General features: G+C 43.8%; 1 long non-coding RNA gene across 1 annotated transcript; it reads right to left on the bottom strand.

Annotated features, from left to right (window-relative positions):
• Positions 1-14,568: 14,568 nt before the first annotated feature.
• On the bottom strand, positions 14,569-16,290 carry LOC129627208 (uncharacterized). Its single transcript, XR_008702480.1, has 3 exons — positions 16,143-16,290; positions 15,327-15,444; positions 14,569-15,169 (listed from the first exon to the last, which is right to left on the bottom strand). It is a non-coding gene; the product is annotated as an uncharacterized LOC129627208 (long non-coding RNA).

The following is a 16,290-nucleotide window of genomic DNA, read 5'->3' as shown; positions in this document are numbered from 1 at the left end:
TTCAATGAAAATTCAGCCTTTTTTTTTTTTGTCAGGAAATCTACCACAAAAGAATGGATACACATATAGGTATCGCTGAGACCCTTTGCTGTTCACCTGAAACTATTACAGTATTGTTAACTGGCTATAACCTAATACAAAATAAAAGAAGAAAAAAATTCAGAAGAAAAAAAAATAGACCACATTTTCCCAGTGACTTAATCATGACTTTTGCTCTCCAGTTTTTTTATAATGCATATTGTATTTATTTATCTGGCTGCATTGTTGCACCATGTGGGATCTTCGTTGCTGTGTGCAGAGTCTTTAGTTACAGAATGCAAACACTTAGTTGCAGCCTATGGGATCTAGTTCCCTGACCAGGGATGGAACCCAGTCCCCTTGTACAGAGAGTCTTAGCCACTGGGTCCCCAGAGAAGTCTCTTTTGCTCTCCAATTTGAAAGTCTCCATTCTGCCCTCTTCACACTGCCTGAGTTTGAATCTCTGCTTCATCGCTTACTAACTGTTTGATCCTAGGCTGATGATTGAACCTCCTCATGCTGCAGTCACCTCTTCTGCAAGGTGGAAACAAGAATGATGATATGCCTCTGATGGGGTTGCTGTGAGGTCTAAGTGCTGAGTACATGTCAGTACTTGGAAGAAAGTCTAAAGATGGAGCTCTCCACCCTTTCAGTGTGTCTCTGGAATTACATTTATAACCTCATCTGGAGACAAGGGCCAAATACTCTTTGTGAATGAGGGAGTGGACCAAATGGGCCTCCTGCTTCCTCCTCCCACTCCCCAGCCTAGGTTCCCTGTTGAGATATCACAGAGAAATAAAATATTCCCCATGTGTGCATGCTAAGTTGCTTCAATTGTGTGCAACTCTGCAATTCTATGGACTGTAGCCAACCAGGCTTCTCCCTGTCCATGGGATTCTCCATGCAACAATCCTGGACTTGATTGCCATGTCCTTCTCTAAGGGATCTTCCTGACCCAGGGATCAAACCCACATCTCCTGTCTCCTGCATTGGCAAGTGGGTTCTCTACCACTAGTACCGCCTAGGAAGCCCCCAAATATTCCCCAGGTAAATCAAACTAAAACAAAACATTTGAAGACTCTTAACCTCCCCGAGTTCACTAAGGCTTCTCCAATCGCAGCATTTTCCATCTTAAGTGCCATCACACATGCCTCCAGCAGCTCTGATTGTCACCTGCAGTGTGTGGATTTTTTCCTTGCACTGTCCAATGTAGCCATTATTCACAGGGGAGCAGGCCTCTCTATTCTGATAAGGCGTAAAATATGAGCTACAGAGTAATAGTCCAGCCATATGTCCTTCTGCCTTATCTGCAAATCCCCTTGTCAGCTGTTTTATTGAGGCTGTTCAGGACACTTGATTCTCCTATCCTCACCAGAAAATGCCCTCATTCTGTCTTTCTTGGGCTCCTGCAGGAAAATGCACCAATAATGTAATATCTGCTTTTTTTTAATTGGCATATCAATTAAGACATGCTACCATTGTTTGTATAATTATTAGATTTGTCCCCACTGTTAATCAAAGAAATGCAGATTCAGGCAAAGCTTTTCTTAGAATGATAATACACCCAGTGCTGACCCTGTTATATATATTGAGGGCAGTCTAAATCACTGCAACATCTTCTCCGGGCTAGTACTTTAGCAATAGACATCAAGGGCCTTCAATGCCTCTGACTCAATAATTTCACTTCTGAGACTCTATGCTAAGGAAATAATCCTAAACACAGAAAAAAATCTTTGTGCCCCAAGATGTTCATGTCAGTGTTATTTACCATAGCAAAAGCAATGAAACCACATACACACTTAAAAAAAAAGGAAATGGTTATATGAGCTACTTTATAATGACCTCATAGAATACTTTGTAGCCATTTAAAATGATACTTTCAATTAAGTTGACAATTTTTGTAATATCACGTGAAATGGGGGAAAAGGCAGAATACAAATGTACATATATTGTTGTTTTTCAGTTGCTCAGTTGTGTCCGACTCTTTGTGACACCATGGACTGCAGCACACCAAGCTTCCCTGTCCTTCACCATCTCCCAGAGCTTGCTCAAACTCATGTCCATTGAGTCTGTGATGTCATCCAGCCATCTCATCTTCTGTCATCCCCTTCTCCTCCTGCCTTCAATCTTTCCCAGTATCAGGGTCTTTTCCAATGAGTCAGTTCTTCACATCAGGTAGCCAAAGTATTGGAGCTTCAGCTTCATCATCAGTCCTTCCAATGAATATTCAGGATTGATTTCCTTTAGGATTGACTGGTGTGATCTTTTGCTTAAAAGAAAGATGAGAAAATATAAAGACACTAATGAATGAATGCTGTCACAGTAATGGTTCAGAGTGCTGTGAGAGTGGATAAGTGTTCAGATTTAGACTGGAGGATCAGGGAAGCCTCTCAGAGAATCTAGAAGTTAGCCAGGGAAAAGGACTACTCAAAGAAGAGGAAACAGCACGTGCAGAGGTTCTGAGTCAGGAAAAACACAACAAATAGACGTTTTTGAGGCGCTGGCTACTGGGTGCTAACAACGTATCAAAGTCTTTGTTTTAGATTTGCTCTCCTGTCCAGAACCAGGAGCTAAAATTTCCTTGTATGTAATAAGGATTAATGTCATCTGCTGAAAGTGAAAATCACTCAGTCGTGTCTAACTCTTTGCGACCCTATGGACTGTATAGTCCATGGAATTCTCCAGGCCAGAATACTGGAGTGGGCAGCCTTTCCCTTCTCCAGGGGATCTTCCCAACCCAGGTCTCCCTCATTGCAGGAGGATTCTTTACCAGCTGAGCAATCAGGGAAGCCCATCTGCTGAAAAGACACTGGCAACTCAGTCTGAGCTTGGCATGTCATGGGGAAAGGAGCAGTAACAGCACTTGCCACCTGCAGTTGTCATGGGGCTGAGGATTCCTTCACTTAAGCCCTTAAAATAGGGCTGGCAAATGGCCAACAAGCACATGAAAAGATGCTCAATATTACTCGCCATCAGGGAAATGCAAATCAAAACCACAGTGAGACACCATTTCACACCAACTAACATGACTATAATAAAAAAAAAAAAGACAGATAACAACAAGGGTTGGTGAGAATATGGAGAAATCAGAACCCTCATACACTGCTGGTGGGGGCACTGGGGGGAGGGGGACGGGGCAAGTTGTGTTCTACTCTTTGTGACCACATGGACTGTAGCCCACCAGGCTCCTCTGTCCATGGGATTTCCCAGGCAAGAATATTGGAGTGGGTTGCCATATCCTGACCCAGGGATTGGACCCTGGTCTCCTGCATTGCAGGCAGATTCTTTACTGACTGAACCATTGCAGCTCAGCACACTGCCAGTAGGAATAAAAAATGGTGCAGCCACTTGGGAAAACAATTTGCAATTTCCTCAAATGGTTAAACATAGAGTTACCATATAACCCAGCATTCCCACCCCCAAGAGAAATGAAAACCTACATCTACACAAAAATGTGCAGAGGAATGTTCATGGCAACATTACTCACAATAGGAAGAAGTGGAAACAACCCAAATGTCCATCAACAACCCAATGGATGAAGAGATAACAGAGATGTGATATATCCATAGCATGGAATAGTATTCATTAATAAAAATAAATTAATTAAATAGAAATGTAATATCAATAAATGCCACGACATGAATCTTGAAAACATTATGCTAAATGAAAGAGGCTGTCACAGAGGACCACATGTAGTCTGATACGATGAACACGAAATGGCAAAAATATACAAACCCATGGAGATAGAAAGAGTACTTGATGCTCAAGACTGGAGTGTTGATGGGAAATGGAGAGTAATTGCCAACAGGTATAGGGTTGCTTTTGAGGGTGATAAAAATGTTCTAGAGTTGATTGTGGTGATAGCTGCATAACTCTGAATATAGGAAAAAAAACACTGAACCATGCATTTTTTTTTTTTTTTTTTTTTTTTTTTGCTGCTATCTCACAGCTTGCAGGAGCTTAGTTCCCTGACCAGGGACTGAACCTGCACTGTCGGCAGTGAATGGGCTTTAACCACTGGACCACCAGCGAATTCCTTGAACCATGCACTTTAAATAGATGAATTGTATGATATGTGATTTTTATCTCAATAAAGTTGTTATAAAAAATAGGGTCAGACCAATGGGCACCTAGTGGGTGCTTAATGTTGGCTAATATCATCACTATTCAATAAATATCTCTTTTCTCTGGATGAAACTTTTCCTTATAATGACAACTGTGAATCAACCAGGAAATTTTCTGAATCGGGGTCATAAATTCAAAGGCTTACAAAAAACATGCAGAAGACAGAAAAAGGTCATAAAGTGAAGGTGCCCAGCATAAAGGAGTGGTGGAGACTGAGTCAAAATGGAAAGCTGATTGCTTCTCACCTTCATCCACATGGGAATCTAGGCCCCAAATTACCAGAGCTGACTTTTCAAGGGAAGGCAGACTTTCAGATTTTTATGTGAACCCTATTGACTTCTAAGTACTGGCATGCATACCTGCGTGCTCAGTTATGTGCAACTCTTTATGACCCCATGGCCTGTAGCCCACAAGGCTGCTCTGTCCATGGGATTTCCCAAGCAAGAATTCTGGAGTGGGTTGCCATTTCCTCCTCCAGGAGATCTTCTCCACCCAGGGATCAAGCCCACATCTCCTTCAACTCCTGCATTGGCAGGTGGATTCTTTACCACTGAGCCACCTGGGAAGCCCAAGTATCGGCACCTACATTAAAATGTTATAAACACTGAGAAGGTCAAAACTTACACTTGAGCCAACATAGCAGCAGGAAAATTTCAGTCTTCAAGTTGCTTTGTTGTCTCTGCTCACAGTACGTTAGTATGATTCCCAAAATTGTCCCCTGTCCACTTCCCTCCTCCTAAACTCTGGTTTATTACTCACTTCCTCTGCCAAAACCTATCCAGGCTAAAGAGACAGAAGAATTCATACATAAATAGTTTCTAAACACTCTGGTAGATGCCAACGTTAGAGTACAGTAGCATAGAGAGGGATTGGGGGCATATAGCTTTTGATTCCTAATCCAATTAGAGAATCCTACAACAGAGTTTTTATTCAAAGACCAAATTTAATGTACAATCCTATCTCTCCAGTAGGGCTTCCCTGGTGGCTCAGATGGTAAAGAGTCTTCCTGCAATGCAGGAGACCAGGGTTTGATCCCTGGGTCGGGAAGATCCATCCCCTGGAGCAGGAAACCCACTCCAGTATTCTTGCCTGGAGAATCCCATGGACAGAGGAGCCTGGTGGGCTACAGTCCATGGGATCGCAGAGTCAGACACGACTGAGCTACTAACAATTGCGTCTCCAGTGAAGCCGGTTTTCATCAATTTCCAGCACAACATTCAGATATACTGGCCAAAACTCCAATATGTTCTTATTTAGTGTTTAATCCTTTAGAGCATTACAGTTAATTATTTCAGTTTTATGGCACACTGGAGGGCAACAAGCATCCAAGCAGGATGCCTTCTGCCTCTCCTCTCACCCAGTCAGCCCAGGGAGGTGTCAATATAATTATTTAAGGAGTTGAAAGGTAAAGGGCAAGGAAGAGGAAGGGAATTGAGCCCGCAATTATGCACTAATGCTTCGACAGAGAAGCAGATGGCACGCCTTGCATAAATTATTATTTATCCATGGAATTCCCCTCTGCCTATTACCAATTCCACCCTTTTAAAAAATTCTTTGTTGGGCCTGTGAAGTCCCCTGGCCAGTGTCCAATGTCAACTGCCTCCCCCACATCCCTCCCGGTAGAGACGCAGCGAGGGTGAGAATTCCAAGATGGCCACAGGTGGGCCGCAAGAGTTTCTGAGGGCATTGATGTTGAGGTCACAGGGAGGAGTCCACTTTAATTTGCAGGCTGGAGGCAAGGTGCAGTGACTGCCTGGATGTACAAGCAGAAAGTGACGAGCAGGGTTGCCCAGCCTCTGCTTCAGCCTCAATAATAAGACTACGTTCCCTGGTGGTCTAGTGGTTACAATTCAGTGCTTTCTCTGCTGTGACCCAGGTTCAATCCCTGGTCAGGAAAGGGAGATTCCCCAAGCCGTGCAGCATGGCAATAATAATAATAATAAGACCTACTACATATAGACACCTACCAAAATGCCAGCTCAGGCAACATAGCTTGGAAATTACTATGCATGCCCTCATAGAACCCTTGCATCAGCCCCCAAGGCAAGCAAGAGCACTTCATTGTGGAGAAAAAAAAAAAAAAATGAAGAAACTGGAAGCTGTGAGATAAAAAATTCTGCTAATCCTAAAAACAAGACACCTTTTTTAAAGACTATATAGCTGCATTTTTCTTCTTCCTTTTTTTTTAGCTTGTACAGAGTTATAAAAATCATCTCTACCTTTTCAACTATATATTTTTTTAATTCTTATATTTTTCTGAAGAGAACAAGACTTTTAATCCATGTAATTAAACTCAAAAAAAAAAAAAAGAAAGAAAACAGTTCTTAATTCCAGAATGCTAAAATGAAAACAAAATCCCCAAGACAGTAATGATACCCAAAACACCTATGGTTTTTTAAGACAGCTGGTATTCTCAGCTAACCTTCAGGACAACTCTGGGGGGGTTACGCTTGTTACGATTTCCTACAGATGGGGGCACTGAGGCTCTGTTCATTGAAGTCATTTCTCAAAGCCTGCAAACCCACAGTCAGCGTGATGTTTGAACCCGGACTTACAGGGATTCCCAGGACAGCCACAGTGTGGTCTCTCCTCTGTATACCACCACCGCCCTCACCCCCTCACCAACACAAAAATCTACTTCCCAAACATACATATTAGCTGTCTCCCGACATTTTTCAGCAGAGAGAAAACTAAGCCTCTTGGAGGGCAAAGATTGTCCATTTCTCTGTGTCCACTGTCTTGACACTCATGTTCTTCTTGCCTCCTTGGCAATTATACACCAGGATATAATGGGTATATATAAAAGGGTGTACATATGTAAGGGTAGCCATGAGAAGCCAAGTGCTCAATTTGATCTCACTAGCATTTCCCAGAGAAAACTGGCCCTGGCCAGCAGCAGCAGAGACATGGCAAGCACTGGGCATCAGGGCTGACTGAGGCTTGTGGTGGAACAGATGAAGCCAAGACTGTGACATCAAAAGGATTTGGATGCTGAACGCCACCTCTACCACTCACTGTGTGAGTTTGAGCAAGTCCCTCCGAGGCGTTAATTTTCCCCATTCGTAAAATGGAATATTAATCTGACCTCATAGGATTACTGTGGAGACATAATGAGATAATGCAGTGACTTTCTAACATTTTTAATACATAGTTAGAGATGCGGATGGAGTCAGCAGTCATGAAATTAAAAGACATTTGATCCTTGTAAGGAAAGCTATGGCATACCTAGACAGCATATTAAAAGGCAGAGACATCACTTTGCCGATAAACATCTATATAGTCAAATCTATGGTTTTTCCAGTAGTCATGTATGGATTTGAGAGTTGGACCATAAAGAAGGCTGAGTGCCAAAGAATTGATGCTTCCAAATTGTGGTGCTGGAAAGACTCTTCAGAGTCCCTTGGACTGCTAGAAGATCAAACCAGTCAATCCTAAAGGAAATCAACCCTGAATATTCATTAGAAGGACTGATGCTGAAGCTGAAGCTCCAATACTTTGCAACCTGATGTGAAGACCCAACTCACTAGAAAAGACCCTGGTGCTGGGAAATATTGAAGGCAAAAGGATAAGGGGGTGGCAGAAGATAAGATAGTTAGATAGTGTCACCAACTCAATGAACATAAATCTGAGTAAGCTCCAGGAGATAGTGAAGGACAGGGGAACCTGGCGCACTGGAGTCCATGGGGTCGCAGAGCATCAGACAAAAGACAAAAGAGATGCAGTGCATTTCATATCATAACCAAGTTCGTACAGAGAGAAGGGGGAACTCATAAAACCATACTTGGTAATATTCTTTGATAGCTTGGATACTTTCTATGCTAGTCCACGTTTGTGAACTACCACACCACTACCAGTTAAGTTGACTTCATATCCAGTGAAGGATCTTAACTTTTCCCTGTGAAAAGCCAGACACAATAAGCTTCTCCCTGCCCAGCACCAATAACCATGTTCGCACACCTCCTTTCTTCTGCTGGATTCTGGTAAGAATTTCCTTTGGGTTTGATTATAGAATTGTGAGGAAAGGGACCTGCAGGGGGCGCTGTTTTAAGCGGTTGTGAATTCTGGTTTTGTTTTTATTTTACCCTTTTTGTTTGTTGGTCATTGAGTCCAGTTCTGCTTATCTGGATGGCTTCTGTCTTCATCCTCCTCCTCAACCATCTCCAGGCTTCAACTATCCTCAAGGAATGTGAACAAGACCCACCCATCGGTGGAACTGAAGCAAGGAGGAATTCTCAGATGGCTCTCTTTGGATTAAAACTGGGCTGGGCTGCATATGTCTTCCTCTTGGGAGCTCCCTCTGATAGCACTCATTCAATAAACATTTACAGGACTTCCCTGATGGTCCAGGGATTAAGACTCCATGCTCCCAAATGCAAGGGGCCCAGGTTCAATTACTGGCTGAGGAACTAGATCCCATATGCTTCAGCTAAGACCTGGTTCAGGCAAACAGAAAAATAAAAACAATAACTTGTACATGAGTGTTCATAACAGCACTATGAATAACAGCCAAAAAAATGCACCAGGCAGTGTGCTAGGCCCTGGAGACCACAGACTCTGCAAATGGCAACGCGGAGGCTTTCTTGGTGGGTGCCAATGTGAATATGACACAGTCCCTCCTAACCCCAGAAATTTCTGGGCCTGGAATCACAAAAATCCATAAATGCAGTAAACTGTTAGATTTCTTACCACAAAGGCATGGACAGTTAAGACTCTCAAGGGGAACTTCCTTGGTGGCTCAGTGATAAAGAATCTGCCTGCCAGTGCAGGAGACATGAGTTCGATCCCTGGTCCGGGAGGATCTCACATGCCAAGGAGCCCACACACCACAACTAGAGAGTGTCCCATGCAACTAGAGAAAAGCCTATGGCGCAACAAAGACCCAGCATAACCAAAAAATAAACAAATAAAATAAAAAGTCTTTCAGTGGAAGGGGAAATATTATCAGAAGAGGAACATTCTTTAGGTGGCTTATGAACATGTAAAAGCAGAGATCTCAGACAGGCAGACTGAGTGCTGAATCTATCCCACAAACAGGTTTCGCTTCTATATATAATCTTCCCTGGTGGCTCAGCTGGTAAAGAATCTGCCTGCAAGGCAGGAGACCCCAGTTCGATTCCTGTGTCGGGAGGAAGCCCTAGAGAAGGGCATGACAACCCACTCCAGTATTCTTGCCTGGAGAATCCCCATGGACAGAGGAGCCTGGCGAGCTACAGTCCATGGGGTCGCAAAGAGTCGGATGCGACTGAGCAACTAAGCATAGCACAGCATAATTTTTAAACTGAGTTGCCAGCATTTGATATTCCACCTTCCCTGAAATTCCACCTTCCCTGAAAAATTGGAAGTGTTGGCACCAATGGGTCCATATTGAAGGACAACAACCCACAGATGCCGAGTAGCAACTGCAGCTGCATATGGACAAATGTTCTCCCGTCTGTCGTAGTCCTCACCACTCCCTTCAGGCTTCTTCATCTACATTCCCTGTTGGGGCCCTGGAAGCATTCTAGTTTGCACCCCTTGATCTAAAACATGATGAAGGAAATGTGTATTCGAAGTTGGAAAGAGCTTTCAATCAGGGTGTCAGTCTATGCTCTAAAGGAATAGTTTTGTTCACCAGGGCAAGAAAATAGATGTAGATTTCAGCAGAAGCTTTGTTCAGCCAGGAATTCACTCTGGGGTTGGCAGGCCCACACTGATGATCAGTTACTAGACAGTATATGAATTCAGTCAAAGGAGGGTAATTCTAACAGAATGTCTGGATTTGTGTTAATTAAGAACCATGCATAATTCGACCTTGCAGATCTTCCAGAATTTTGCTGTTTCTGGATGAAGGGATCTATGAAATAGCTTAGAGTTGGAATAGTCAGTCAGTCTTACAGCAGATGGAGACAGGCGAGGGGTGAGTTAGTCATCAAACATTATGTAATCTCTCTGGGAGAAGAGACACCCCCTCCAGTTCTCATCTGTCCAATGTCACACGTGTACTCATCCACCATTTTTCAGGCTTGATGAGGTGATAGAGGCGAGAAATGTCATGGAACTCTCTGGGAAGCACTATGACATACTAATACATTAAACTTAAAATAACTCAATCCATAATTTTCTGTGAAAATTCTAACAATTGCTAGCATTTACTGACCATAGGCCAAGCATTAGTGTGCATGTGTGTGTGTGTTCAATAGAGTCTGACGCTTTGTGACCCCATGGACTATAGCCTGCCAGGCTCCTCTGTCCATAGAAATTTCCAGGAAAAGATATTAGAGTGGGTTGCCATTTCCTACTCCAGTCCAAGTACCAGGTTCTGTATCAAATGCATTATCTCATTTAATCTTTATAATATCCTCAATAAGAAAGATGCTATCCTATGTACAATAGCCAAGACATGGAAGCAGCCTAGATATTCATTGACAGATGAATGGATAAATAAGTCATGGTACATATATACAATGGAATATTACTTAGCCATTAAAAGGAATGAATGTGAGTCAACTGTAGTGAGGTGGATGAACTGAGAGCTTGTTACAGACTGAAGTCAGAAAGAGAAAAACAAATACTGTATACTAATGCATATATATGGAATCTAAAAAAAAAATAGCTGATGAACTTATTTACAGAGAAGAAATGGAGACACAGGCATAGAGAACTGACTTGTGGACACAGCAGGGTAAGGAGAGGTTAGAACAAATTGAGAAAGTAGCATTGACATACATACGTTATCATGTGTAATACAGATAACTATTGGGAAGTTGCTGCATGGCACAGGGAGGCCGGCCTGGCCCTCTGTGACATCTAGAGGGGTGGAATGGGGAGGAGGAGGCTTGAGAGGGAGGGGGTATATATACAATTATGACTAATTCTCATTGATGTACAGCAGAGACCACCACAATATTGCAAACCAATTATCCTCCAATTAAAAAGAGAGAGAGAGAGACTATGAGGACAGTAGTCCCGCTTTACAGATGAGAAAAGTAGTGAGATTCAGAGAAGTCATGGGATTTGCCGGATTTAGCAATGAATGAATCAGTGCACAAGGTTAAATGGAAGGGGACCCTCAGAACCATTTGCAATCCACTGCAAGCCAAGTCTAGGAGCGACCTGTAGTGGGTAGAGGATAAAGAAGAGTCAACGGTGGAAATGGAAGAAGCAGCTGGATATGTTAATGTCAGGAGAAGTAGTCACACTGGGATTCTCACTCTGACATAACAGGGCTGACACTGTTCTGTTGGGGGGCTGTCCTGGGCACTGTTGGACATTTAGCAGCATCCCTGACCTCTACCCAGTGTATGCTAGTAGGAACACTCCTTGGTAACAACCCCTGAACGTCTCTGCTGCTGCTGCTGCTGCTGCTGCTAAGTCACTTCAGTCGTGTCCAACTCTGTGCGACCCCATAGACGGCAGCCCACCAGGCTCCCCCGTCCCTGGGATTTTCCAGGCAAGAACACTGGAGTGGGTTGCCATTTCCTTCTCCATTGCATGAAAGTGAAAAGTGAAAGTGAAGTTGCCCAGTCGTGTTCGACTCTAGCGACCCCATGGAGGAGCCTGAACATCTCTAGGCATTTTCAAATGTCCCCTGAGGGCAAAATTACCTTCAGTCAAAAACCACTGATTACCAAAGAAGCAATCATCTTCTAAAGCCATCAGTTTCCCTGGCAGCAGCAAAGTTAAGAAAATGGGAAAGGGCCGAGGTGATCCAAGGGCACTAGGTACCTTCAAGAAATTCCCTTCTGTCACAAATCCATTTAAAAGTAGTCACAGAAGGAACAGAATTTAAAAATACGAGCAACCAAGGGTGAGCTATTCGCACAAAGTCCAAAAGCCTTGGTTTGGGATCTCCACAAGCCTGTCCAAGGAATAGTCTCCCATGCCCCTGGCTTCCAAATGAAGGTCAAAGATTGAAAAGTAGAAGTTTCTACCCAGTGAGTCTCCATTTCAGTCATCTCCCCACCTCCAACCCAGCTAGGGTCCATCCTAGAGACAGATGCTGCCCAAAAGGACCATGGCGAAGACAGGCCAAGTGAGCAAAAGTGTGGAAACTTCTGAGGTTGGCTTGGGTTTGGCACTTACGGAACAATAAACCAAGCCTTTGAAGAGGCTAAACAAAGGAACCATTTGTCTATTCTAGCAGCTACAAAGCGAGGCAAGATTACAGCGAAGGACTAAGGAACAAAAGAAGAATGCCAAGCTGGAGAGGAGACCAGGGTTTACCGAGTCCAACTCAGACCCTCTGCCAGGATCTAAGGTCCGTGGGTAAGACAGGCAACTGAACGTACTTAACGCGACAGAGAAAACATAGGCTCTAGAGCTTTATGTTAAAAACACTTGCTGATTTTTTTTTTTCTTTCTCAGCTTCTTTAATGTATGCAGTATGCTAGAAGCAAGAGTGGGGGGAGAGAAACAACATTCAAAAACATGCATTTTTAAAAAGGCACAAAGCTTTTCTTCACTGCTTTTTTTGATATCATTCCTATGAATTAATGATGCTGGATTTTATTTGCTTGTCTGTTGGAGAGCTTTCCTGTACTTCTCTCATTGGGAAAAAGGTTGGCATTAAAATGCTCGTCAGACTTTCCCTTCTTTTAACATTCCCTGGCTAGCTTGGTTTTAATCTAACAGTCCTTTCCAAATGATCTTTCTGCTGGAGCTATGTATGTATTTATCATTCTCCCCTGACCCTTTCCCTGACAGTCCTCAATGACTTGAAGGGTTTTTCTTTCTTTCTTTTTTAAAGTCAGTTACTTATTGATTTTGGCCACACAGCATGTGGGATCTTAGTTCCCCAAACCAGGCACTGAACCCAGGCCCCCTGCATTGGACACACAGAGTCCTAACCACTGGACTGCCAGGGAAGTCCCTAAAAGGGTTTTGAAATAGCATCCCAATCACCTTTGAGGGGCTTTCTGTCTCATCTCCAGGTTGCAGCTAGCTTTTTGATCAGCCACATCCAGTTTCTTTCCACTGCTCTTGTCTATCGAAGATCCATAGGAAAGTTTCTCAGGGTGGGCTGGAGGGGGAGAGATATTCAAAGAAGGGGAGGAGACTGGTGTTACCTTATACAAGTCACGCATTCTGAATCTCACCATCCTGTGCCTGCAAAGAAAGGAGAAAGTGTGGTCAAATTGCTCATTCTTTGTGTACTTCATTTTTCCTATAAAACTGACACATGATTGTCATTGTAAGAATATGCAGAGATCGAATCACTTCCAATTATACCATCCTGAAGGAAACAAAAACAAAAACATGTTTCGTGCAGTGACACAATGTTCTCTTCCATGAGGCAATCATTCTGGACCTGGAGTCCCTACCCTGTGGGTGAAAACACAGCTGCCGTTTGGGCGATCTGTCTCTTCTTAGAAACCCAGCAGCACCCCAGAAAGGAAGGAGACGCTCAGCTTGGGAGCGTCCTTAGACCAGCAAACCAGAAATGTTCATTTAATAGACACCTTGCACCGACTTCCAAAAGGAAGTAGAAAGACCGAGGCTGTCCCTTAAAAACTTTTCTTAAAAGACAAATATCATCAGCTATTTCCGGGTGATCAGGATCAGAAACTCTTTATGTTTTATTCTAAGTTCTGTTATTTTTCTATTTATAACCTTTATTTTACAGTAACATGCATCTCTTGGGTCATCTCGAAAGATATTATTAGTTTTAAATTCCCTTGCCATTTCTCAACCCAGCAAATGTCTCTTCTAGGTCAAATGGCTCTTTAAAATTACTAAAAGAAAGATAGAGAAGTCCCTTAAGACAAGCCTTGCTGAGACATGGCTTTCCATTTCTTCGGCTGTGAAATGGGATGGCCCCTACCTTATTTGGAAGCACAAAACTCCAGGCTGCTTCTTGAAAATAACACCACAGTTGATACTACTAGCCTGGGAGAGAAGGCTGAGTCCTGAACCCACCAACAGCATCTCTGTTTGGGGTTCACATCGCCTACACATGGCTGGCATGGTTTGGTAGTCAGACCTTAAGACAGGTATAACAGCCATCTTTAGCAACTTTCAGAAACTACCATCTGAGGTCAAACTAGACCTACTTTTATTGTTGTTGCTTGATTTATTGGTTTTGAATTTGTGTGTGTGTGTGTGTGTTTTTCTTGCCACAGTAGAGAGCAGTCATTCAGGCTCCATTCAGTCATTCAGATTCCTAGGAAAACAGCCCAAGAGACCTCTTCCAGGAAGGAGTTCCTGCTGTCACGTTTCCTGAGGATCTATCTAGGTGATCAGACACTGTCAAGCATCCTTCTGGTCACAGAGGCCTATCTGAAATATTCACACTCATTAAACATGCTATGTAAATTTCCTGCACATTTACTTCCACCTTTATCATTCAGTTGTTTTGATATGAAAGCTTTTTATTAAAATGATCCTTTACACTTTTTTCCCAGTGGAATCCCAAATGCCCCCCCCTTCATCGTTATGAAAACATCTGGCTCTTCACCAATTTTTTTTTTCATTTAAATAAAGTCGTAAGCAAAACTAACTCCTCACCTTTCCCTTTGCCTCCACTTCCCCAATAAATCTAAAGTCTTTCTCTAAAACTTGGTGGCTAGATGATTGGTTTCCACGGTGTGTGGTCTAATGCGTGTTTTGCTGCTTTAGAATTTTGCTGGAATTTTTTTCATGTGTATACTTGTTAATTATTTCACCGTTTCCCATAAATGGAATCAGCTTTCTATAGGGTGATGTTCGTTGTCTGTAAGTGCCTGCATGCTCAGTTGCTCAGTCATGTCCGACTCTGCGACCCCATGGATGATAACCTGCCAGGCTCCTCTGTCCATTGGATTTCTTCAGGCAAGAATACTAGAATGGGTTGCCATTGCTGCCTTCAGGGGATCTTCCCTACTCAGGGATCGAACCTGCGTCTCCTGCGTCTCCCGCATTGGCAAGCAGATTCTTCACCACTTAGCCACCTAGGAAGCCTGCCCGTGTAGCTATGGGTTAATTTTCACCACCGCTTATGCAGTTGGACAGCCGCCTCTGAACCACTTTTCTCTCCAGTGATTCCTCTTCTTTCCACCTCTCTGCAGTTGGCCTGAAGGAATCATAAAACGGCGGCTGGAAACTCATTTTAAGGAACCTCCCCTTCCTCAGCCCGGTGCTCCCGGACGCCCCTGCCCCCACCCGACCCGCCCGCCCTCAGCCGGCATCCGGACGCAGCGACCTAGGCTGCCAGTAGAGGGCACACTTACTTTAACTTTCGCAAACCTGGGGCGCGGGTGCAGCTCTGGGAGGGGGCAGGGAAAGACGCTTTGCAGCAAAACCCTGGCTAGGGATTGGCCACTTGCGCTTGCGGCAAAGACCTGGAGGCTGGAGGAATTTACAGTCCTTAAAACCGACTTGTGCCTTGTGCCTGATTTGGAGGAAGCTACTACTCTTAACAATCGAACGCCGAGCAGCAAACTCAACGGGTAATAATTTATCTCAAACACAAGCATGACATAGGCGAGCCCTCCCCGTCCCGAATTTTTTTCACTTTTGGAAGGAGGGGGAAGGGGCGTGGAAAAGTTTACTTATAACGCCCTTGGATGGGGGACCGGGGCTGGGATAGAGCCTCTGTATAATGCAGAATAGTAAATCCCGAGGGGATATGCATTATATGTTAAATATAGATTCATTGAGGGAGTGAACAAATCATGTGTCGTGTTGGGCAAAATTCTAGGTCGACGTGAACATGAAAGGTATATAGATGTACGTGGATTCTATTATACATACACACTTCACTATGGTATTCAGGAAAAAATTTAAGAGTCAGTGAACTAGGAAATCAATGCCTGAAATTCGGCCAATTTTTAATTGGCTCAAGACACTGCCAGCCCCCCTCCACCACAAGAAACGGAAGTAATACTTGGCTCCTCTCCTTAGATGAGAATCGATGCATTTTGTGTGTGTGTGTGTGTGTGTGTGTGTGTGTGATTTCGAGCCCAATGATAAAGAGAAAAGCAGACCCAGAAAGGAAGTCAACGTCCGGTTTGTCCGAGCAGGAAAGAGTTAACGGTTTTCCTTACCCGGGACTCTGCCGACTCCTCAGGCAGGATCCGCCGGCTCGCCCCCTTCCCTCTTCTGGGGAGTCTGGTCCCGCGGCTCGCGCCCCCTCCCCCGAGCTGTATCCTCCCGTCTAGCGCCTTTGATTTTTCCCCAAACCTGGGAGCCCAA

Source organism: Bubalus kerabau, chromosome 14 (assembly GCF_029407905.1).
Source record: "Bubalus kerabau isolate K-KA32 ecotype Philippines breed swamp buffalo chromosome 14, PCC_UOA_SB_1v2, whole genome shotgun sequence".
NCBI classification, from domain to species: domain Eukaryota; kingdom Metazoa; phylum Chordata; class Mammalia; order Artiodactyla; family Bovidae; genus Bubalus; species Bubalus kerabau.
Note: the sequence above shows the minus strand (reverse complement) of the source record. Positions and strands in the feature narration are given on the sequence as shown.